Below are 27,722 nucleotides of genomic sequence, written 5' to 3'. Positions count from 1 at the left end.
TATTTCAATGAATATAGTAGCTACACTGATGGAATATTAAAAGAACATCTACTATGTTAAAGCCAGTTTCGAAAATATTCTGCAGTCGATTGAAATGAAACGTGCCATTCGACACGTAATATTTAATTCTGCTGAAATTTAATAGCCACATTGATGCATAAATCGCACACATAAACAATTGCCAATGTAATTAAACAATCATTAAAAATCAACTGAAATACATTTTGCACGTGGTCATTTGGTCTAATTTTATTACACTCTTTAATTTAAGTTTATTAAATAATGCTATTTTAACTAATTAAAATAATTTTATTTTAATTCAAATTAAATCACATTTTAAAATAAACAAAGGATGATGCCTTACTACCCTAAAATAAGAGCCAGGCAGTTCTAAAATAACGATAATAATAATTATTTATAATATATATTATAAATTATAAACTAAAATAAATTATAAACTTGATTATTTTCACAAATAGAATATAGTAAATTTATATGTTATTACAAATGTTCAAATCAAATCACATTTTAAAATAAACAAAGAATGATGCCTTACTACCCTAAAATAAGAGCCAGGCAGTTCTAAAATAACGACAATAATAATTACTTATAATATATATTATAAACTATAAACTATAATAAATTATAAACTTGATTATTTTCACAAATAGAATATAGTAAATTTATCTGTTATTACAAATGTTATAAATAAGTTTAATTCAGTAGTACGGCAAACTGGACTCGCCAAGTAACTAAATTTAAATAAGAATAATATTTGCAAATTAAAATGAATTATTGATATTGATTTAGCAGTGATCTACTTATCAATCCATTTCGCACTTATTATAGCATTACGAAAATAACTGTATGTAGCCATTGTAGCATCGATTTAAACAAAAGGCAATAAAAAGTCACTAAGTCTGTTGAGTACACTTGGTAAGGTAGAACTTTCCAATCAACCCTCAGAATGTATTTTCATAATTCTTGTAATATGTGGATGATCGTAGTCATGCTAGAGGATGACTTTACGTCTGTTACTTGATATTGATAGTCTTTGTTGCAGCAATACGTCGTTAAATTTTCCTAAATGGAGATGGTAAATATCTAGAGTAACACTTTCACTCGGTTTTAGCAACACAGCATTATATTTTGGCCATGAATAGTTTGCTTTGGTGTCGACGTTGTTGTGTTTCTTGATTTACCACATCGTAGATCTATTGCCCGTCACAATAAGCCAAAGAACACTTCCTTTCTGTCTGGAAAACAATAAAACTGCGATGTTGAAACAGTTCGGATTTGTCCCAGTTAACGATGATAAGGATGCGTCATTCAATTTTTTCAGTTGACACATCTCCAGTAACTGATACTGATCCCACCATATAGACAGCATGATTTTATGGCCATGAATATTCAATATGGATGGCTCTTCCGGACTAATCTGTGACTTTTTGCGATTGGAATTGTCGTAGAAAATTTGTATTTTACCGCCAGTCACAATACGCTACAGAAAATATTTTTTGTCAGCAAACAATATTTCCCTACTTTTGGATCTTTCCATTGCATCTAAACGTCTGGAAACTGCTAGAAGAAAGAACTGCTAAGCGGTTTGAAAGTTTTTTGGTAATCTGAGCTAGTGTTCGTCCAATCTGTTTTGGTTTTTGGTACTTCAAACTTTTGTTTGTCACTGTTATGTCAAGATTTTAAAATTGTTTGATGCTTCGGTAACAGATTTGTTTAAATCAAACAAGAATTTAATGAATGTGGAATATGCAAGTGTGAGTATTTTATGATTAATATAAACTCTCTATATAAATGAATAATTCAATATAACTAAATGAAAAACTATTATTTTAGGTTGTTTAACAGTTTTTTTCAGATTGATACTTCGTATTTTCACTAATATATATCGTAGATCAAAATAGATTCATATATCTAATATGTACCATACGACTGGTAACGAAACTTTTCATGTAATAAATAATAGAACAACTCAGTTGATATTTGCGATATAGTACATAAATTGCAAGTTATGAATGGAAAAAACAAGTGTTCTTGTTAGATGAAAACTAATTCATACTGTATGGAATAGATGGAATGAAGTGGACTTTTTGGTTATGGAATCGTTATTTTTATATTTTATTGTAAAAATGGAAAGTCTTATATCCTTTATGCTAAAGATAACTTCAACCAGATAAATCTTACTTAAAATATTAAAAAGGAATAAATTATACCTATGCCGAGATTTAAATTAAACTAAAAATTCATGCAATGTATTTCGACTGAATGCTCCATTAGCTCCATGGAGCTAATTGCTAATTACAAATAAAAATCTCCTCCAAAGTTTGTAATGAAAATTAGCAAGTATTAATAATTTATCAGTGCCGTGAACATATCAGAAAGTAATAAAAAGGATATTATTATTATTATCTTTTAAATTTCAGTATTAATTTATTTATGATTGCTTATAAAATTATTAATTTTTAAACGAAATAAAAATTCAAAAAATTATTATTGTTCTACATACTTGTATTGATCTCCAAGGGAATCTAGGAAAAACTGATAAAATAAATTTATATTATTTGAAAATATCTCTATTTATCTTGTTTAAAGATGTATACATCTTACGGGACCATGACGCATGATGTTTATCGTAAGTTGTTATCAGACCGTACGTAGATATTCTAGACATTCAGTGTTAATAAGTGCCATAAAACATTCGACGTTTATACGATAAAATAACCTCCCTACAAATAATTCTAATTGCTGGATAAATCTCACTTAAAAGGAATTATTGTGGTACAAGGGTATTTAGTTTGTTACCCCTTAAAGCTTGTCGTTTCACAAGATAATCCAAACAAGCAATAAAGAGTAACAAATGTTTGTTGTTTCAAACTTCCTAAACATAGTTGATTTTAAAATTACCACGTCCTTTGTCGGTAGGTGCATTGTCTAGACAGTAAATTATGTTTATACTAAAATCTAGGCGTTTAGGCGTATTCAAAAATGCGTCTTTATTTGCTATAATTTTAGTGCAATAATTGCTATAATATGCGTAGGTATGTTATATATAAATTATATACATCACCTGATTACAACAATATATAATTAGAAGTTGCTGATGCTAATAAAACAACAATAACTAAAAAACTGAAATTGAATATGCAATTTTTTTATAATTATTCGGTGCTTGCATGCATTTTGATCAGCGATATTTATTGTTGAAAATGCGAAGTTCAAAAACGAATAAATCACTGAAATTGTCCAACAATCTAACTATTAAACTATTAAAATCTAATGATATTGATGATATTTTACATCTATATAAAGTAACAATTTTCCAATTAGTATTATTGATTTATTCAGTGTATACATAAGCTCATCATCGAACACTCATTGTATTTTCGCAATTAATTAATTTTATTATTTGATTTTAGGAAATCTGCTATCGAAGCATATCAAAGACATTTAGAAACTTATGCTGGTACTGCTCCATCATATCTTAATTCTCGTTTTTGGATTTGTAATTTTGATGTCACTGACACTCATTGTAGAACTTATCAAACAAAAAACGAAATCAACTGTTCCTAAGTGTTTAAATGTGATGGGAAAGATCCTAAAGGAGGTGAAATTGCTACAAAATGTATTTATTGAAAATTAAATCAGCAAGGTTTAATGTATTACGAGTTGCTAAAATTGAATAGAACTTTTAATGCAAATGTTTATAGATGTCAACCGAACAAATTGTTTCAAATAAGACTTATAGTAGCGATTAACTGACGTAAGTTCGTTCTCTTACATGACAGCACTCGGCCACGTGTTGCAGGACTTGTGAAGGATACACTGTTGTAGGTTGAATGGGAAGTTCTGCCGTACTCACTCGTTAGATATAGCGTCTTCTGATACAACTTATTCAGATCGATGCACCATGGCGTGGCTGGCATACGATGTCGTAATGCTGAAGAAGTGCGAAATGGATCGTTAATTGTACGGCTAGCAAATTGACACAGTTCTTTTGACACGGTATCCCCATGTTAGAAGAAGAAATATTTTTTTATAATATCTTCATTAGATACGCTTAGTACAATTGATTATAAATTAATAGAAGATGACAAAAATTTATAGAAAATAATGGAATATATTTTGATTAATATATATTTTACCAATTTTTGTCAACGAATACTTTTGAAATGAAAAATAATCAGAAATCATGTCAGTATTTCGATATTCTTATTAAGTTAATGAGAGAATAGTTTAATATAATGTTAAGAAAAAACTAATTAAGTATTTTCATAACAGATGGTTGATATCTAGTAATATAAATTAAATGAAACCATACTATAGTGTGTTTGAAAGGTAACTTCAATTATCTACTCAGACAAAAGTTGTTGAAAATAGATAATTCAGCAGGTTGTTTCCATCATATTTTGCGTTTTTGTTTCCGAAAGGAGAAATATGTGGTGTGAAAATGTCGATTCGTATTATATATTATATTCTATATAGTATTCTTAAACATACCGAAGGAGGCTGCGTAATGCGGCATTGTAATTTCGCAAAATCCCTATAGTATTAAACATCAACCTTTTATATAAGACTATATACCAAACTAAGCTCGATGCTTGGAAACTTCATGAGCTAATAACTGCCGAAACGAAACAAAATCGACCCATTTCTTAAATGAATGTTTATGGGCGATGAAAAGTGATAATAATGAGGAAGATATTGTAGTCTAAGCTCGTTGAAGCTTCATAACCATGTGCACCGTTCAAATTGATGCCAAGACATCGTAAAGTCTCAACTATACCCCATCTGACTACTATTTGTTGGGGTTTCTATAAAACGCTCTTGGTTCAATAAAGTTGCAATAGGTTATCGTTCAAAATGTCACATATATAACTGATTAAGATATATATTAACTGAGTTTTAAAAAATCATGGAAGACCCCAACTAATTTTCCATTCATAAGAATATAATCAAAACCTTATAAATAAATTAAGCTTTCGGAAACTTTAAAAACATTTCAATCTGTGTGATGTGTGTTGATAAACAAATTTAGGTTTGAATTTAAAAAAGAAAAAAATGATTTTGTGCCTTGTATTATCATTATGAATAAAATTTGGCTCCTCAATCCCGCATCAAATAGGATGTAAAAGTTATTTTCTTCGAGTTATTTTTTCTTTTGGATCAAAAATACTACTAATAGTATACAATATTATCATTTTACAACTGTATTTCTTAGTGAAAACTTGAATGCCTCATGTCAATCTTTCGGATCAAATGAAGGATTTTAGTAATTGGCTATCCTTCATTAAAATTCTATGATCATTAAACGAGATTCGAATCTATGAGGTTTATGGTAGCAAGGCCGCCGTCAGGAGGGTGCTTAGAAGAGATATAATAATTATTATTGTCATATAATACATTAAAGTTCTTAAGGTCCTAAAACTGTTTGCAGTACACAAATTTCTAATAGTTATATAGATAAAGCGGTCTTGGTAGTTGCAGTGGTTAAGGCATCAGGAATATCATGAATGTACTTTATGTTTGTGATTGTAATTGTAAATGTCTCTAACAAATAGTGTAAAATTTGATAAGGCATAACCATTCCACTAACGCCAGAAACTAGTCTTTGGCCAGTCGGTAGGTTTAATGCCGACGCCCGTGATTTGGAGCCCAAGTTAAGCAGAAGCTCCAATCCATATTGTTAAAAAGATACATTTAACCTAATTATTTACCGTAAAAATGTTATATATAATGTGAAAGATAGAGCTTAGGGCTATATTATGTGAAGGGTAGAGAATAAATCTCTTTGTTAAAACAAATAAAACTAACAAGTTTACAGTTGGCATAAAATATTGGTAATTATAACAAAAAGTACTTTAAAATGTAATTCTTCAAAAATTTAATAGACTATTTTATTGAAGTGAAATAGTTATTTCGCATATAACAATGCATTCGAAAATAGTTAAGGGAATTTTTATAAAAGAATCACAATGTTTCGCGTAACTGGTTAATTAAATGTTTGTAAACTAGCTTCTAATATCACGTACTTTGAGTTAATAAGTTGTGTAGAAATAGCAAATGGGAGCAATAAAACATGCCAGGCATTTATTTAGTGCAAACGTGTTTAAAAGCTCAATGAAGAGGAAAATCGATGACCTCTAACGGTAATGCTTGCACTTGGATATCATGTACTACAATCTTGAGTGAAGTAACAGACTTGTATATAAGAATTTTACTTGTACAATTTTCAAGAAAATTCTAAAGGTCAAAATTTTATTAATCAGACAAATTTTATATATTATTAGTAAAAATTAACTTTAATTTGTTAATTCCTATATAATATTTAAAAAGTAATACTTTGAATATAATAGTTCTTGTGCTGTCTACATTATACTTAAGAGAAAAATAATAAAAAGAAACAGGTCAATTACTGGATCACTTTCTAGATCCAAAAAGTATTGATTTTCTTCAGCTTTGTTTATTAAAACAAATAGGTTATCTGAATTCCCTCGTGACTAAAGTCCATTCTACCTCAAACAGAAAAATATAGATTCTTCTGGGGCCATTAATAAAATATAAGAAAGTCAATGAAAAACACTCCTTTCACTTACTAAATTAATATATACATAATAAAGAGGGGAAAAAGTATTTAGATTTTGTTCGTATCTTATGATGTTGGCTTGAAGGCTATACCATCAACTGGTTAAAATTAGATAATGTTAAATTAGTTTCTATGTGATTGTTTCTAATACTATGAAAAAGTTTTATAATTTTCAAATGTACTAGGTTGACAAATTGTGATGTAAATTTTTTTTTTGTTTACTAGAACATTTTTTAATAAACATAAAATTAAGCCTATTTATATACAAAGTAGTAACTTGAATGAGATGATCAATCAATCAATCTTCGAAGAAGATATTGTGGAATATATTTGTAACAGTGAATATTTGAATTAATATTAAATAAAATACAATACATTTTTATATGATTGTCGGTGAATCGAGATCTCTTAATGAATTAACTGAATATTTTAATTAATAATAAGAAGAAATTAATAAATTAACTTTTCATTATTAGTAAATGTGCGTTTTCAAGAAGTGTATTGTGTTAATAATGACTGATTAATACGAATATTAAATATTGATCTATTTCTAGGTATGACATTTAAATATGGTAGGTATAACATACAAAAGACAATAAGTATCAAATAAACACTATTTTAGCTCCAAATGTATGTGGCATATGGGTGATATTTTCGCATAACTGTGGGGAGATTTGGTTTCACATCATTATATTATAACTACATATATATATATATATATATATATATATATATATATATATATATATATATATATATACATATGCTAAAATCATGAAGGAGTCAAATTAACTGTTGATCTTTAATATTTTTACTAGATAGTGTAGGTAGTACAGCATTCTTATACCCTTTCCAACAATTTATTTCCCATCAAAGAGTTGTTATTAAGTCCTCATTTAAAAATTTTTTAATTGAATAAATTATTATTATTAGTAAATAGTAAATAATAAAAATGTACACTTAATCAAATATATTGAATGTTGACAAATGTAGTATTTTTAAGGGTGATGGATTAGTGGTGAACGATGTACAAATGCAAGAATAGAAGATGAGGCTTTAAAGAAAACTGTACCAAATAGAGACAATAATGTAATTACAAATATCAAGCGTACTTCATTGAATAGCAAAAAATTACGAAGGGGGAGATAAGATAGGATGGGCACTGATTATTATCACGTAAGTTGTACGATTTATTTTTGGTATCTATCTTATTCAGTAGCGATCTTTGCTCCTAGTAAGGACGTCAATAACGCTGAAAGTTATCGTTAATCGATATTCGAAGTGGTGATGGAACCAATCGAATGAAAATAATAATTAACGTAAGTAACATACAGCTGGGTATATGGTTGGATGAGAATAGTATGATATATTAGTTAACGATAGGTTAACAAATAATGCAGTGGAATAATTCTTCTTCTTCTTCTTCTTGTTTAAAACCGTTAGGAATTAATTCCAATATCTAATTATACATTCGAATTGTGAATTCACTTCAGCGTGAGATCAAATTGTTATTAGCCACGACTAATGGGCATTTTTGATTTGTTAACGACACGTAACTATTATTTAACCTATCTGAATTATATTTTCTTTTTACTTTTTTATGCAAAATCGAAATTATTTTCCAATAGTCTTTCAAATTTAAAATAAAGTCACGTTATATAAAACAGCTAGAGGATTCGTTCTTGTAATTGAATAATAGAAAACGCAGTAATCGGATGAATATATTTAAATGAATATAAAACCTACCTTTCTAATCGATATAATAGTGCTTGAACCGATAAGAGCAGCAATAAAACTCTAAGGAGTAGTAATAAATTTGTCTTTGATAAAGGTGTTTGTGAGGTTTATCTATGGACATGATTCTACTAAAAGACATTATTTACGATCTAACAACTGTGATATAATAAATGCATATATTATTGTAATACCTTTAACAATATAAACATATATTCCTTTGAGGCAATACCTGAAAAATAAAGGAATTGATTTAGTTTCCAATTTATATGTGGCTTAAAACAACTTCAATTAATTATAAGTAATATTAGTATGATATTGGTTACATGTTATATTATTATTAAGTTGCATGAATTCTGATGGTTTTTGAATTTTAAATAAACCTTTAGTGAGAAATGGTGGAATGGAATGGGAAATGGAAATTGGTAGAATATATGTTATATATATTTTTGCATGTTATATAGTTTTTACAACTGTTTTCCATCTTATTGGTCACATACATCTACCATGTGGAAAAAGTGATGGTTTGGCAGCGATTCATTCACAGATATAATTTTGAACTTCTTCAGAATTTTGGAATCATGTATCAGCCAAGCCATGCTTTATCAGTCTAAACGTGTCAAATGTCTAAGTTGTAAGCATTTATCCCATAAAGCTCTTGCAACTTGTAGCCGAGTGTTGTCATGTAGGAGCAAGACTTTGCATTTGTCATTCTCCATTCCTAGTCTTTTAGCAACAATACGTCATATAACTTGTTCAATTGACTTTAGTAGATAGTTGCAGTTATAGTTCAATTCGGTTTTAGTGGCTCGTAATGTTATTTTCCTTAAGTCATAGACATACAAGATTTTGTCATTACTACTAGTATATCGCTTCTGGGTCGAACTGGATAGCTTATTAAGTATTTCAAGTAAGTTTTTATGTTTTATATATATATTTATGTAAGTTTTTATGTTTAATATATACCTTCAATATTTTAGTCCAATTTGGATATTTATGGCAACCATGTTTCATCGATTTCAGCATGTGAATACGGTTTCGGCGTTTTAAAAATTGCGATTTTGACACCGAAAACAAAGAGTGTTGGACAAAAAAAAATGAAGATGAGGATTTGAAGGTTTTTCTGGATAAACCATGAATGGGAATTACTTTCGCCTAAAATTGATACCTTCGAGCTGAGCAGTGCGTTAAAAATGGTCGGAATACGAGCAAAGACACAACAATGTTATTCTTCCGCATGACAACGCTCGACCACACGTTGCGAAAGCGATGAAAATATACTTGGAAGCATTAAAATGGGAAGTGCTACACCTGCCATACTCTGCAGTCCTTGCTCCTTCTGATTACTACACTTTTCGACTTATAACCAAGAAATGGGTCCATTTCAAAATGGCAACCGTAAATTGCTTTAAAGATGGGAAAAAGTAGCGGCAATAGATGGACAATGCTTTGAATAAAATACATTTTACCGATTTTTCGAAATAAAGCTTCAAATTAAAAAAAAATATTTCAACTCAATACAAATCGAAATATTTGTACATATGTCCATTGACAGTTATATGATTACATTACTAATGATTTTTAATTTCAATAAATGCTTGATATGAACCATTATGAAGTAATTAATCTAATCTAAGGTTTTTCCAGCGGTAAGTTTATCACTTATTCCTTGTAATTTATATAGTATTCCTCATCAATAACATAAAAAACTATTTCTTTTTATTAAATCATATTTGATAATTGGCATTTTAATGATTTTATTGATTTTCTACTTTGCATTGGTTTCTTAAATTTGGCGTATAGTTAATAAACAAACTGCTGATCCGTTGATCTGTAATTTTGACGTCGTAATTGTACAAAGTTATACGACAATCTTCTTGAATTATGATTTATTCCAGAAACGAAAAACTGTTTAAAAAAATTATTCCTTTTGTGTTACCCATGCTAAAAATTATCGAAAATGGATAACTATAAATACAATTAAAAATACTTTCATTATATTACTAGGACTGATACAGAAACCCAATAAGGAAGAAATATGACAATATATAAATCCGTAGTTAATGTTTTGCTGCCTCAATATATTGACTGATCCATAAAGTTGTACGTGTTAAAGTTGTGCCGCTGTCCACCTGACAGTTTTTCGTCCATGTTATTATGCAAAAATGTTTCGTTCCTTTGTAATAATCAAGTCGAACAGAGTAACAGTCAAAATTATACGAAACTACTGAAGCTAACAGCATGAACGTAAAATTAAAGTGCCATTAAAATTCATGAAAAAATTCAGATATGCAATTATATATAGTGCGTTGAATTTAAACTAAGGGAAATAATTAATTAGTTATTTTCTTATTATGTAGAAAAAAGTCGGCGCGTTTTTTCCGTTGGTTGTCGGTATATTAATGGAGTTATAAAAAATATGTTCGTTATTAGTTATAATGATTTTAATAAAGTCTTTATATAGCATACCACTAAAGTTGTTTTATATCAGTGTCTTGATTTGGTTTGCCGCCATATTTTGAAGATATTAAATCTACAGAGGATGAATGTCAATATTTCTTATTTCAGACTTATTTCATATAATAAATTGTTATTCATTTTTAGAATCTCATTTTTATAAATTGAGGTTTATTTGGATTGATTATATTGTTCAATGTGAGCCCCTAACCATATATTAAAAATATATAGATTAAAAACATATATTAAAAATAAAAAATTAAATAAATATAAATAAATATAAATTATATCATAAATAACAGAGACTAAAAATAACAAAAATTTCAATATATAAACAATATATAGATATTTAAACAAAAACAAAAATGTTCATCATTTCATAAAAAGTATACATTTAATACAAAAAAAAGTAATATAAGACATAAAAATTATATATAATAGAATGATATAATAGGAGTAAAACAAGAAACAAATTAATTAAAAAATCATACCAGATCATACCAGAAGACATTCCGTTTTACCCAGTCTGATTATTAGCGTCTCATTTTCCTGTCGGAATCAGCACTTATTGCCTTATAGACAATAACAAACATAAATTTACAACCATGCTCTAGCATGATTTGGATCCGCGACTATCCTAACAGTAGGAGAACCATTCTGTCGCTTTGACCACTGCGCAAACCAAGCCGGCTAGTCAGATTTTATGGTTAAAATACTTTTCATAGAATCATATAAGCAATATCTTCTTCTAATAGTTAATAAGTTGGTGCATTTTATTAAAATGTATTATCCTATAAGTTCATCACACTGGGGACATAGATTCTTCATAGATCCATGAGGAAGGAATTACTTAATTGAGAATGTTCAGTGAGCAATCGATTAAGCTCTCTTATTATATATCTCTTTAAAAAAGAGATAGCAGAAGGCGAGAAAAGCTAATTCATCTAAGCTAATTCCCACTCAAGCTGCTCTGTTATTATATATTAACGGATGAGACATATACATTAAATATTAGTATACATTAAAGATACCATAGTATTTACTAAAATCAGCTGTTCAATAAGTTCGCGGAGTACCACCTCTCCAAGAACAGTAGAAGTTGACTGCAAAGGTAAATGTTACAATATTTTAAAGAAAAAGGTCTAGAAATGGGAAATATATAGATGTTAATTAGATTTTCAACAAAAAATATTAGTAGATGTGTTGTTACATTATCTATTCAAAGACTAGTTAAAATACTGGTCAATTAATTCGGTGGAATGTTTATTGAGCCTGTGTTGCCTTTTAATTGTTACTTTGGTCAATTTGTCATTATATTTTTGCGTTGCGGCTACTATAGTTGCTTACATTATTAGCTTTTGCTATATACTTTTTAAATAATTTTTTTATTATATTCTTTCACTTCTAATGTATTGTGCTCTAATGCTCATGTTGGACAGCTTGTATATTAAAACTAGAAATATAATAATATGTGGTAACTTGCCTATAACGGAAGACTAGTCGTGAAAACTATAATTATCTTACCAAACACATGTCAGACATGGGGGAAGTGGACATTCTAGTTTCCTCTTGTTCCTTTTGTACAATTTTATGAATGAATAAAACTAATATTTGTGTTTTTTATATAATTTTGATAATAAAGTTTATTATTTGTATTATTAATTAAAATTCATTAAATATATGACAAAGTGTAACTGAATAAATTATTTACACGAAGAAAACATTTTATTTATTAATTACGCCTTAGGTATGTTTAGATATTATTAGATATGTTAGTACAATATATTACAATACAATACAATATATTATAGATATGTTTAGTACAATCTTAATTTACCAATTAATTTATTACTACTGTTCTGTTGTACTTGCATTAATATACAAGAAAGGCGAGTACGGGATTTAAACATCATTATGTATTTCCCAAATTAAAGTAAAACTAAACTACTTAAGCTAAAGGTAAGTATACACTTATACACAAGACAATTTCTTGTGGTTTGGTTCGCTGCAATCTTCTGATTTCGTGCGTGTTCTCCAGTAGCTGTATCGCTTCCACGTTGCTGTGATTTAACAACCTTATTTCATGTTTTGAGGCGAAATCTTGTATTATCTCGTATATCCATTTGATTTCGATGTTATCGTGCAACTCTTCGTTGGTTACGTAGTGATAAGCATTGGTAATTAAAAATTCTAGATATAAAGCGTAGTGGCCTCATTCGATTGTTTAGTCAAAAGTTATTGTGCTTTGAGAATTAGGATTACAAGATAACATTAGAAAATTAAGAAGGTCCTTTTTGCTATATTTTATTTTTTTTAACATTTGAATAAAAAAACTTCAGCACAAAATTATCGAAAATTTTGTGGTGTTTATGGTGGGTGTTTAAGTGAACGTTAGTGAATTCGTTAAAGTGGATGTTAAAGCCGAACCTGGTAAAGATGACTTTTGCTCTGGCCGGTCAATTGTTGAAAAAGCCGATGAAATTTCTAAAAATATCAAGGTAGACATACTTTATCTTGTGAAATCTCTATGGAAGTCACTTTCCATTTGTGATTCGCTGCTGAAACGAAATCGAGCAATTTTTGAATATCCATTACTTCAACGCTAGACCACACACCTTTTCAGTGATTGTGCAAAAATTGGCTGGGGGTATTTGAGGCATCTACCTTTGTAGACTGGGCCGACTACCATTCTTTACTACCGTTTTGTTGCAAACTCTCTTAATGGTATAAAGCTGGCATCAAAATAATCTTTTTGAATGAATCATCACTTAGTTAAACAACAGCGATAGTATTGTATTATTAGAAAAGTAGAGAAGGAGCATCGATCAAACAACATCATTGATTAGTATTTGGAACGTAGATGAATAAATATGCCTTAAAAACATTTAATAAAGGCAATTATTTTAGAAATCAAATTGTCAAATGTCACCGATTTAGTGTCAAAAGACATTTATAAACAATTATTAACTCAACATACTGCGTTCTTTATTTGAATTGTCTTCTAATAAAACGTAACATTACAATGTTCAATAAAAATGTGTAGCTTTTCTATATTTTAGATGCTAAACATTCTCTATCAGATCTAAGTGTTAACCACTATAAAAAATATACAACCTTAGTCAAATTAATTAGGAGCAAACGATAAATAGCTCTAGATAATTTAAGGTTTTATCTAGATGAATTCGACTTCTAGGTATCTTTTTATGTCAATTTTGTGCTACAAATATGTTGATACTATATATATATATATATATATATATATATATATATATATATATATATATATATACAGTGGATAGACAAGTTGCATATTGATAACACTGTTTCGATGAAAATAATACTATGCGTATGTATTGTTCAGTTTAGATTCCAAGTGTTGCTGGATATTTTAGTGTATTTTACTGATGTGAAATGTATGATGTCTTGGACTTTGAAAGAGAGAAAATCGTTGGTGCTCGGTTAGCGAGAGCGTATGTAAAGAAAACAGGTGAATTGTTTAACTTTTCACTAGTGACAGTATCCACGCGGACAGAAATGACAGAATACACAAAATGTGGTAAAATGTCATCGACGAAGAAGTGATATGGACCGATGTATCATCACTTATATTGTTACGTACAAATCGCCGGGCTTATGTATAAAAACCACTGAAAAAGCCTACAATCCGGACTGCCTGTTTTTAAGTCAATTTAAGCATTTCTGCAATATGAGATGATTTAAAACTATTTATATCTCTTGTACTCATGTTTGCTTTTATAGTTCAATCTGATATGCTTTCCCATATATTTAGATAAGTAATTCCTAGTTTTCGCAAGCGTAGTTCTATTCGTCAATGTCTATAGGGCCTTAGTTATTAACTATACATCAATACAATGCAAGCGTTATCCCCTTTAATGTGACCCCATTTTTCGACTGGGTTTCAATCTCACAAATCAATTTGGAACGATATTTAAGGAAGAATTGGATTGGCGTAATTTGAATTTGCGAAAGGCCAATACCTATGCAAAAATGAAGAACTTTTGGCTCATAAATCTGGTCTCTTGAGACCAATGGTTTTATGCAAACAACACTCAAATAAAACGCCTTGTTGACAGGTGAGGGAATGAATTTACAATGAATAAATATTACGAATTCTACGTCTTAATATTTGTTGATCACGGTATATACTGAACTTAGATATAATACCAACGTTAAGTCATATGGCTAGGCGTAAAAGTTAATTAAAACTGTTTTTAACTCGTTTAATTGTACTGGAAATTGTTTGTTTACGATTTATGCGTCAATATAAGTATTAGTTTTCAATAGAATCAAATATTACGTGTCGTATGGCACGTTTCTTTTAAATTGATAGCGGAATATTTTCTAAGCCAACTTTAATATAGTAGTGACTTTTTCAATATTCATTCAATTTAAGGTAGTTACGATATTTATTATGATAACACTAGAAAATATTGCATCATAAATTTAATATAATGACGCAGCGTCTCAAGAAAGTGAAGTATTAAAAAAAACAGTTTTATTTCGAAAATATTTAAATTGGGCATACAAATACATTCTGGATTGAGAAGAGTTTCTGTAAAACTAGGAAATGTTTCAAAGAAGGGATTTATATTAAATTAATAATTAGAAATATATGTATAATTTCTAAAATTAATACTGGAATTTCCAGACTACAAATAATATATGTTAAATGTTGTTACAGTAAAAATTATTTAGTTTGTCCATCTGTTAAGGTGGTTTTTGTCATCGGTTTAGATTAAATATGAACATCTAAAACATACATAAACTTGTAGAAATTATTAATAATGTATTATAATTTAGATTGATATTTAAAATTGGTCTACTTATGGATCATTCATAGTCTATTCGAATTTTTCGAAAGTATCGAGCCGACTGATTTAGTATCTAGTCTTATGTATATTATTTAAAATTGTAAAAGAGTAACTGGTCGATATTTAGTTGTGTAGCGATAACACGAGATGAAATACGTCGATCTATTTTGTCGAATCACTTTTACAATGAAGGGCTGGTCAGGGTAAGATTAAAGATGAACATTGCAATTTCCTGAATGAAAGCGAGCAAATCAATTCTAATGTTTAAGCACTCATGACTATAAATAGCATGCCAAATGCGGCTACGTTCATTCCCTTTTAAAGGCAAATACATAAAAACTATGAAGATTCCTTTGAACAAATACATTTAAAAGGAGACACATCGTTCAATATGATGCTGTTGAGTATGTTGTTCAATTTTTGTCCGAATGGATATTCGTTGATGATATCACTGTATTAGCTGTTGAAGATGTTTTGAGAGTTAAATCATTCTTCATGATATAGCATTCACAAATGACGAATCGCCTGGTAATGTAAATCTTAATGGTATCCAGTTGGAGCAAGTGCAGTTCAAGTACTTGGGATCGGTCAAACTGCAGTAACTTTCGCCTCTTGAATATGGTGAGTATGCAAGGGAGAATATATTACAATCAAGAGTAAAATCCGGCTCTCTTGAACGCTTATTTTTCTTCTTATGAAGTCTTGTGATGTTATGTTATAATGGAAAAAATCTTCATGTTTCTCTCTGATATCGTGTCAAAAATAAGGTCATTCGATTAAGATAACTCTGTGCATAGTTGAATAATAAATCCAGAGACACATATTGCAATGATTTGGACAGGCGCGCTGAATAAAAGGTAAACCAATTCCTCATAGACTTCTGCGGCGATGATGGCAATTGATACAGCGGATAGAAGCTGCGTTTAAAAAGACATGAATGTCAACCGTGATTAGATTTGATAAATAATATTCCTGCAGCACCAACAGCAGCGTATTGGTTGAGAATTAGATATTCTTATAATATTATAATTATCAATTTTATAATAATTTTTTTATACCTTATTCAAATTTTATTTTTCTACCTTGTGCTTCTTTTGTCTAATTATCGAAGTTAAAAAGGTACTGAACTTGAAACCGACTGAAAGTTTATTTGGTTTAACGGCTTATTTTGATCAGTAACGCCGTAATAGCCGTAAAATTTGATGTATCCAAATATTTGGAATAAACGAATTATTTTGATGAACATTAAAGACGTTGTGTTTAAAATTGCAAAATTATATTAAACAGGTTTTATTGATTTGCGAAAATAGCTCGTCTCTAGTTCGTAGATTAATTAAATTTAAATATTAGAATAACGGTAGTATTTTAATATGAATAATATTGTGTTTACTTAAAAAAACAATTTAAATTAGTTAGATATGGGTTTAATCGGTTGTTCCCTTGTTGCATTATTACCAACTAGAAGTATTATTGTTGTTATTGAACTGTCCTTTATTAGAAATTTGGTTCCTAAATTACCACTAAACCTTTTTTTTGAGTTCTATTTTTGAGTCTCAAAGAAACAGAATTAGTAACTATATTCTATTAAAATATTTTCAAGTTTAACATAATTTAATAAAAGAAAAAACGTTATACCGACTATTAAATTACCAGTTTTAGATCAAATTTTGTCGGGAAAGCTTAATAAAAAACCTATAAGTCACGAAAGCGTAACAAAATCGTCCAACCGTTACAAGATTCATCTAAAAGTTTCATAATACATAATAGGTTCCTCATAATGCTACGTAGTTACTCTACTGATGTTTTATTACGTTCACATGTATCGATTCTATTGTTTTCTACATCCAATTAATTTAACAAGATTGTATATATTGCATGCTGAAATGTGTGTTGGTAATATGCAATTGTTTACAATTTGTCCACAGTATATAAAGCATATAAAATGTTCTTATTTTATGGAATGAATTTAAGGAATTCATTCTTTAACCAATTAGTTCTCGAAACAAAAATGATTTAACACGTGGCAAATTTTACACATGCAACTTTTACAATTTATAGATTATTACGACTTTACTACAAATTTATTTTATCACTTCCGCTGTTTCGTGAACTCTAGTAATTACCTTGGACATTATTTACATGGAAAATTTTGATATTTGCTTTGTTTTTCATAACTTGACATCTACTACTATTTACTTAAAGTATTCACTAGTAAAATGAAATAATTTTATTCTCTGGAACCATTTATCATGGCTTAATGTCATCTAGCTTCACAATTATGCTTTACTTTTATGCTGCTAAATATGTAAGAAACATTTTAGATATGCAATATGTAAGGATTTAGATTTTTTCATTATCTTTAGTTAATAAGAAATATCGCATCCGCGGATAATAATTCTTTATTACGACACATAGCATGTAGAAAAACAGGGTCTTCTGTGGGAGATAATGGTTAGATTAGTTGGTTCGTATGGCCAAATGGTCTTAAATATTGATTTATGCAACAATACCTTGTTATCTATAGTCTATTCAAAGTTTTTTCTATATACGTCATCAAGATGTTTAATATATTGCCTGCCGCAATTTGTAAATTCGTTTCAGAATCAGACAATATTTCTCTTCCCATTTCATTCTATTTAAAAGAAGACATAATGCTGTCTGATAAGTTCAAACATGAAACCGAATTAGCCTATCAAAATCGTCCGGTTGTCAAATGTACGCAAAATTATTAAAAATATTATAATTACCGGGTTATAAACCGGCAAATGTTTTAACGCTTTATTTTAATAAATTTCAAATCCCCGCGGTTTTTTTTGAACTTATTTTTTAGCGTGTTGCAGCTGCACTGAATATAAGTACGGGCACGGTCACTAAAATGTTTCAAAAAATAAAAAACAATATAAACTTAAATTCACCAAAAAGAAATCCTCTTTATACGAAACGGGTGAATCAAGATCAGCTTGATGTTAGCTGTATCAGAGATCAAATATACGAAATGTATAAAAACAGTAAGTAGTTTGTTCAATTGAAACATAATTTAATACAATTATTTCGGAGAAAATTGTTAGTCTGGAGTATACATAAAAAGCTGAAAGATATGCAGCTATATGAGGGATGTAGTACATCCCTTCATACACTGTTGGGTAATATAGAACTTAAGTAGTGTAAAGATAACCCATTAAGGGGTTTAGTACAACTTTCAGGCAATAATTTTAAAAGAATATGACTTTTAAAAATATAGAACAAAATCAAGGAAGAATTATTATATCAATTTGTCTTGATTTGTATCGGGTCACTCATGGCAAGACGATAATAAATGTAGTGTAACAAAAGTGGATAGAAAAGGATAAACGTTGGAATAACTATCTATTAGATTTTATAAGTCATAACATTTATCAATAATTCATTGCATACATATAGTTCTTTGTGGTAGAGGCAGGAATTGTCTTATTCCTGGTGCAGAATTAGTGTTTTCCTCTAAGTCCAAGGATCACTATCATGGAGAAATGAACCATAATTTGCTTTTGGAGTGATTTCAAAATCAGCTTTTAAAGAACTTTTAAAATCTTAGAGCAGCAGAAGATATAAAAAATACAGTCATATCAAGATGACTTGACTCGCCATCGTAACACATCGTAAACACACCGTCGAAGGAAACAAGAACTAAACGTAAAAAGGTTAATATGCTCTTTAATGAATGTAAAATACATTACTTTGATATTTAATTGTTAATTAGGTGGATTAGGTCTCCAGAGGAATACCACTAGATAAAAAAAACGCGCCTAGAATTTTACTTCATGGGTGGTGTGGAAAAGAGTCCACTGTAATATATTTACATAATTTATATAATACATTTATATATAAAACAACTCTAACCTACAAAATTTATACCTGTGTTGTAGTTTTAAATCCTCCAATAATATATATGCACCCTATTAGATGTACTAGATGTACTATAATGTTAAAATAAGCTACATATATTTGACTACACATTTTTGTTTCATTATTTTATTTAAACTACAATTTGTTTTTGTTGTATGTCAAAGCAAAATTGAGCTAAAACCCGCAGTTGATGCGGCCACATTGCGACGTTTTGTCGTTACAAATTTAGATCATGTATGTACAAAACAACTTTGGATAGACTATAAGGATAACTTCCATTTACGATGAACCAACCAACACATTTGGCTTAGTTTAACACCAAGTTGTTTTCTTTTAGTAAGTGTCTGGAAGAAACAGATTAGGTGTCATTCTAGATGCATGCCAACATATTTAGCATCCTCCGCCTATGAAAGTTGACAACTAATATTTAATTCTGGACAAGTTTTCAGTCATAGTCATAGTTGTTGTTTATTAAAGTGTGCTTTGAGCTTCTTTGTTGTCATTGGCTCCTTAAAATGCTAAGAATGTTAGCGGCCTCTAAAAATATTATCCTAGATGTTGAACACGTACGCGGTGCTAGCGCGATGTCTATTAAACGATAATGAAAATCTGGCAACCCCGAGACGTTGATCTGGTATATCATTGAAGGGCATTTTGGATCATTCAGTCACTGACCATTGTTCAGTTCAGACGTGCCACCATCGACTGCCCAAACGCCACTTCAGCTAACATTGCTAACAGCTGCTCTCTCTCTTTTTCCTTTGTATTTTCACCTTTTTATATCGTCAATAAATAACGGTCACATCATGTAACCATCACTGTTTCATATCGTCTTATCTCCATTCACCGAGCTATAAAATCCTAAACTGGGCTGTTATTTTTTCATCGTCTTTTCCTTGGGATCTCTTAAGCGCTTTTTAAGAGTGTCAGCGAGAACATCTCTGACGAAAACAGAAAAATTTTGACTAGCGACATTATTCACTGTGACAGAAATTATAGCATACATAAAATATGATAAAACATCATATGCGAATAAGGAATAGTGACTGAAACCCAAGGTTAACCGGTAGAAACGGTCGGGTTTATTGATGAATGAGAACTCCAAACGAAGCCTATGATTCGGATCTATAGTCAAGCATGAGTGGGTTCCGTTAAGATTTGGGCGGCAATATCGTGATATTAAGCTGGTTCTCTTATTCACACATTGGCCCAATTCTGGATATGAATATCTCGACATTTTCAATGATAAAGTTTTTACATGACTAGCATATTGCTGCCAAATACTACCATATTCTAAGATAATACAGCCAAAAATGGTTTGAGGAGCATCAGCATATTATCTTCCCCTGACCAGCACAATCAGAGCTCAATTTAATTCAACGTTATAGGGAGTTTTAGAGCAGATAGCGAGGAGTAGATTTTTATCTCCAACATCACTGAAACTAAAAATGGGACTACATTTCGTTCAACATTTGTTTTAAAAGCAAATGTTGGCGCAATACCTTATTAATACATAAATATTGTGACCATCCCTTGTATATAGTGTGCTAGAATTTCAATCGCCAACTGGTTAAACTTACTTGAATGGAAATTTACAATTAATTATACAGAGTATTGTATTCAATTATATTTAGAAATTGCTTCTGCTTTTAAAAATATTGTATGTATTAATTTTATATTTATTCTCATTCCAGTGGATACACATATAAGATGTTAATAATATGGTCAATAACTTGTTCGCTAAATTTCTTTTCATAATTAAAAAATACCTTATGTTGTACCAGATTAATTCGTACAGGTCATTGACCAAACATTAAACAAGTCAACGCTGTTGCACCTGTTCATTTGATAACCTTTAATAAATATTTATTCAGTAAAATTGACTGATCGGCCTGAACAATATGCGAACATAAATTTGCAAGATGCAAATAGCCGTGGTTTGCCAGAAACGTTTAATCAACGACCACCTTGACATAGAATTTTACATGTAGGCAGGCTTCAATTTAAACAAAATTAAGTTATAATAGCAAACCGTTTATTTATTCCATGATATATATCCCATAAAAATGCGGATTCATATATTTATTTTTGTATTGTTTAATTATAATATCGAGTTTATATTTTTCGTTTTGGGTGGGAAGTTTTTTCAATTTTTGGTATTTTATTAAACGATTGTGTGGTTGAGCCTCGTTAAAGACAGTGGAAGACAACACTTTTCCTGTTATTTATTAGAATTGATAGTGATATAAATCTTATCTGAATTCGTTCTATCAAATCAGAAGAGGTGTCTGAAGATTGGTAACACTCACCTGAAAGAAGAATAGTGCCATAGAAAAATGTTCCTTGAAGTCATCAAACCGTTAGTAGAGGTAAGATTTTTTTTCTTTTCTGGTAAGTGGACTAAAAAGAGCGTTTGTTTACAGAGATTTATGGTAGGACATTTTATAGGATATATTTCTATGCGAGGATAATTTTATAATAGCACATTTTATGCGAGAATAATTTGATGTAGAAATAATTATAACGTTATATTACGTTATATTGCTATTTTGCGGTATGTCATATAGGCCTGAGCTTTGAAATTTAGGGAATAGTAATATTGAATTAATTTATTAGAGATTGTGTATATTATACTAATATCCTACACTAGTAGTATTAGATATTAGAATGATTAGTATTAGTTATTAATATAGGATAGTAAATATTGTACCATTCAAGTTAATATAAATATAGTTATGTGTTACCTCAAATTTCATTATACCCGCTGGTTAATCCCCTTTATTTAGTGCATTCCGTATTCCCTTCATGATTTGGGGTACCCCGTAGGAAACGTTGGATTAGTTCAACCCATAACCTATGAATTACCACTGGTGAACAACACCGTTCATATGCCCTCTTTATGTTGTATTGAGATTTTGAAATTAAAGAAAAGTAGGCTATAATTCCTTTGATTCTCTGGAAGTAGCTCATTTTTTGGTGTCAGTCGTTGCTTCAATCCTGGCAAATACTATCGATTCGGCGATTTTGCATTATTGGCGTACGTGATCCATCATCAATTATAGCACGCTTTAGAAAATGCTAAGAGCAGATGTTTCAGTTGTTATTAGGTGTAGGTATCATCAACAATATCTACTGGTGAAATTGCGAAATTTCAATGTAAATAACTTCTAAAATTGATAGTTTTGGCATTTTTGACATAATATTATTGAGTTATTTAGTATATACAAATGCTAATCATGAAACTGTCAAAATTCCATTATTTGTATATATTACTTTTGTTGCTTGATTCGAGGAAATTTGTCGTTATATTCCAATTTTCGGCATTGGCTGCAATAATTGATCAAAAAGTACGAAGCTAATACAATGCAATACTTATTGGACAACTCAAACTCTCAAAGTACTTTTAGGCTATTTAATACGTTAACATATGACGGGGAAGATTGAAAATAAAGGAAAATGGCTACCACATCATAAAAATGCCATTTCAAATCGTTTGAAGATTATGGTTTCGTTGCTTATTAAGTTAAAATAGCAGTCTTTTTTATAGCGCCTTGTGACAGAAGATGAAAGGTGGATCTACTACTACAATTCCATACAAAAAAAATCATGAATAATTCCGGGGGAACCATCCATATCAACAATGAGGCGTAATAAAGACTTGCTGTGCATATGATGTGATCAGAAATACTCAGTGCATCATGAACTGTTAAAACCAAATAAAAATGTCTCCAGATGTCGATCGAAGCCAATTAAATTAATAATAGCGGGTAACAAGCTCTAATGCGAAGTTTCGCCAAATTCAGCGTACTCATCATCGTACTTCAGATTACCACTGGCTTCTCTGACACACGGTTCCAAAAAGGAAGAAGTATGAAAATGAATTGATAATTGTATAGCTGACAAACAAACATCGGTATTTCGATACGGTGTCGCTGTGTTTTCAGATAGAAGAGAACAATTTGTAGAAATTTATGGAAAATATTTTGACTAATATATAGCGTATCCAGTTTTTCTCAAAAATACAACTTTTTTCATAAGCCTATTTAGCATTCTTGCCATGCAAAATATAGTGTAATATGTCATTGCATTTCTCCATTTTTAAACGCGAGTAACATTTTAATCACTGAAATAATCTCATTGTTCTTATACTGAATCTGTGTTTCCTAGGTTATTTTACAATTAGCACCATCTATTGGCAAGAAGACGGTACGAATTGAGTATTTTGCTAGAGTAAGCAATATACAATTATATAATAGAGAATGTTTATCGCGTATACGTGTTTCACGATAGTCTAAGAAGCATTTCCAATAAGACTAACATTTATTTAATTACCTATTGTGTACAGTTTTAAACTAAAAATTATAATTAGAGTAATTTTTTGGCAAAATCAAAGCTAATTACAGGAAGCATCCTGATGTTTACCTGCTATAGAAATATATTGGTTTCTAAGGTATAGAAAATTCATATAATTGAATTAATTAATTTAAAAAAACTTAATTATAAATTAAATTTAAATTAATTAATTAAATTCTAACTCTAAAATACCCAAGGTTTGTTATTTTAAGTAACATCAGTGGACTAATATAAATTGTAAGAAATCTGACATAAAAAATATACAGCGCCAATTCATTTTAAAATACATTTCGCAGTTTTGCCGTAGACACTTTAATAACGCAGGAAAAAATTAATTACAAATCTCGATAAATGCATTAACATTTCACGTAGGAGAAATAAATTTAAATTTATACGACTTCTCTTAACTGCATCAGTATTCCGATAAGCTTTAATTTAATTTGCCTTTGTTCTCCACATTTTGAGGCTGACATTGGATTAAACCAATTTGCCTTAATACATTTTTATTGTCAGTGCGGATATTTTAGTTATTTCACTATTTTACAATTGCTTTGAAATATTTGCGCAATTTTCGGGAACGATATTTTTATAGTACTATAACAATTCTCTTAAATTAGTGTTGTATTTACAACTTTTGATGACCTTTTAATATTAATTGATCTCAATTTGATGTATCAATATGGATTTGGTCATTAAACATGTAATCTATATACTTTTTTTAATTTTTTTAATGTAACGTAAAATTTGGATACAAATGCAATGGTTTTTTGTATTAGTTTATATTTAATTAAGTACTAAATTAAAAATATGTTGACGATATTCTAAATATTCAAACAGCTAGTTCTAAATAGTTTTGACATGTTTATTTATCTTTAGTTAAATATGTATTGTTAAGTTTATTTTGTACCATAACATTTTAAAATTAATTTTATTATATTTTACAATAATTAATACATACAAATTGAACTTACCTGATGTTATTATCCTATATATATATTTCCAATATTAGATGTAAATTTATAGGATTCAGTAAGTTTCTGAAATAAAAGAAAGAATGTTATTATAGTTTATATATAGTATCACTCACTATATCTCCGGTTTAACAAGAAACGTTTTTTAGATATTTCTAAAACAAACAATTTATCTATGTTTAATTTCCTGATAACTTATAGAGCTACTTTATAAAGCCTTCCTTTTTTAGGGATATTTTTATGTTTTCTTAAATAACTATTCAGAAATCAACTTCTTGATCAGATATTTAAGAATCGTTAGTATTTAAACTCAGGAAGACAGGAAGAAAATCTTTGCATAATTGTTAAACACTATGGCGAATAAACTTGGCCAATTTCAGTTTCTAAATATTGGTTTTGTAAACTTATGTGTGTTTTTCATGTGAAAAATAAGGTAATTGAAATTAAAGTTAAAGTTTTGGGTCTATAGCAACATTATAGAGAATCTCTTGAGGAGATATGAGAGTGATTAAAAATGGAATTCGTTTTCTAGATTTACCAGCTAGAACCAAATGGTCTTCGGCTGATATTGCTTCAGGTTCGAGATATGTTTGTTTTGCGGGCGACAGAGACCCTGGGGTTACGACTGGGACTGCCGTAGTTTATTTACTACCGGGGTTTGTGGACGGGTAGAGATTTTATTAAGGTGTTATTGTGTGCTAAGGTTCCTATGGAGAACCTTACACTGAGCATGTTTATAAAATTTTTCACAAACGGGATGCCTGATTCGAGGTGTGTGTTGACGTTCCTCATAAACCATGGGACTCTGAGTAACGCACGACCTTTTTGGACTGGAACACTTGGAGCAGTTCAAGTTGTCTTTCCCAGACATACCTGTACCACACCTGTGCTCCATTGAAGCAGATTGGATGGACTAGCATTTTATACAGAGTCGCTTTCTGTGGGATTGGGAGTTTGCTTTTTCTGCAGAGTAGAGGAAATAATAGGCTGTCTATGCCATTTCTTTTGCAAATGGCGTGCTGGATTTGGCCAGACCATTCAAATCTGCGGTCGAACTGGAGACCGAGGTATGAGACTTTCTGGAGCCAAGGGATAGGGACTTTATGGATTTGGAGGAGATAGGCGCGAATCTCCTTCTTGCGGTGGAACAGAATAGCCTGGGTGTTGCTCGGGTTAATCTGAAGCCGCCAGAATTTGTACCACGCTATCGCTTGGTTCAGTTGTTCCTGGAGTCCATTGCGTATTGCGTTGGGATAGTAACCAGTTGTGAAGAAAGCAAAGTGATTCCAAAATTGTTTCAAATTATATTATTTTTTTATAGCCAAATTCATTGACTACAATAAAAATAACAGATCGTAATCAACAGCTATGAGTGTCACTTGGTTGAATGAAAAGGTGAGAATTTGTTTATAAACAATACTTATTTTTAGTTAAAAAAATGCTATACCACATATATGACAGAATAAATTGATAAATGCTTATCTTTTTATTACAAATGAAAGACTGAGAACTTATCGGCAGATGTGTTATAATATCAAAAACAGAACATTTCGCATTAATGTATCTGAGCAGAATTCAAATAATTTAATTTATATCACTTTAAAAGGTTTTTGCATCATATCGCCCTTTCCGATAACTCCGTAAACATTAAAGTCGCTAAAAGCATTCGGGCCAAAGTTAAATGAATCAAATTAAGTTTCTCAGAGATAAAATATATTTGGAAACATATAAATCTCGTTAAGCTTGATACAATCATAAATATAAATTTAAATATCACTTTATTATCGAATGGAAATGTATTGCTATTTAAATAATTAATATTGAAATATTTAGTATATAAAAAGTATTTAATGCAACCTAAACACGTAGTTTTAAGCACGTTCGTTTATGACATATACTGTTAAATAAGGGTAGGATTTTTTGAAATTGTATGGAAGGAAGTTTCGACTTGGATATGCCGATTTATCGTAGTTGAATATCTTATTATTTCCAGTTACTCATTTGCAGGAAGTAGCTTACGCAAACCTAACTGGAACAGTAAAGGTATTTCAACTTCATATCTAATACACATTATGCGATTAAATATTCTAACAGTATCATTATTATTAATATATAGATGGAATAATTAGTGGTTAATTATAAGATTTGCGGTTTATTTAGATGAATTGACAGTTAGAATGTTACCTGTAGCTAAATTAATAATATCTGGCGATAATAACGTATTTTTTATTAATCATATTATAAATTGTATTTATTTTGTGAAGAATTAAATATTTGTCAAGGGTTTTTCGAATACTATATGAATATGTGTTATACTATATGAATATATATAGTGTTTTATATATAGTATATATAGTATTATAGTATAAGTGTTTGTTAATTAGAAAAAAATTCTTACAAGAAATTATCTCACAAAAGATTACATAAATAAGAAAGCCTTAAATTGTATATGCCATCAATTTATCCCGTTCAGTATAAAAGAATATCAATGTATTGTAAGATCAAATATGATAAAAATTAATATTATATAAATTATCAATGTAAACAACTGTTACACAAATTAATCTGCTAAATTCGATTGATTTGTAATTTTTCTAGATAAAATAATAGCTTCTCCATATTTCATCCATTGTCACATATCGACGCAAAAACTCGGGTTTATTACGCTTGATCATCTTCAAACACTGCTCCGAATCATCAACTCGTCGTTGTTTTTGGTCAAAAGTGAGCTCGCGCGGCACCCACTTTACACAGAGCTTTCTCATACCCAGATATTCGCGAATGATATGATGTACACGTTCAGTTGATATCTTTGGAGTCTCTGCTGTTTTATTCAATTTCAATTTACGGTCATTCAAAATCATTTTGTGGATTTCGGTAACAACCTCTTTT

General features: G+C 29.7%; 1 protein-coding gene across 9 annotated transcripts in view; it reads right to left on the bottom strand.

Annotated features, from left to right (window-relative positions):
- Sulf1 (Extracellular sulfatase Sulf1) overlaps window positions 1-27,722 on the bottom strand; it is a 171,657-nt gene that overhangs the window by 100,125 nt on the left and 43,810 nt on the right. For 5 of the 9 annotated variants that reach the window (XM_076398996.1, XM_076398999.1, XM_076399000.1 and 2 more), the window contains exon 2: window positions 24,831-24,896. The exons of 3 other annotated variants lie outside the window; for them this stretch is intronic. The gene's annotated coding sequence lies outside the window, so the exon portion shown is untranslated. Of the gene's footprint in view, window positions 1-8,529; window positions 8,568-24,830; window positions 24,897-27,722 lie in introns of all 9 variants that reach the window. One more of the 9 variants, XM_076398998.1, reaches the window with a different exon arrangement.

This window comes from Rhynchophorus ferrugineus, unplaced genomic scaffold (assembly GCF_030347505.1).
Source record: "Rhynchophorus ferrugineus isolate W39M unplaced genomic scaffold, kcgeb_rfMv2 rfM3, whole genome shotgun sequence".
Classification (NCBI taxonomy): Eukaryota; Metazoa; Arthropoda; class Insecta; order Coleoptera; family Curculionidae; genus Rhynchophorus; species Rhynchophorus ferrugineus.
The sequence above is the reverse complement of the archived record's forward strand: the minus strand, read 5'-3'. Positions and strand labels throughout refer to the sequence as shown.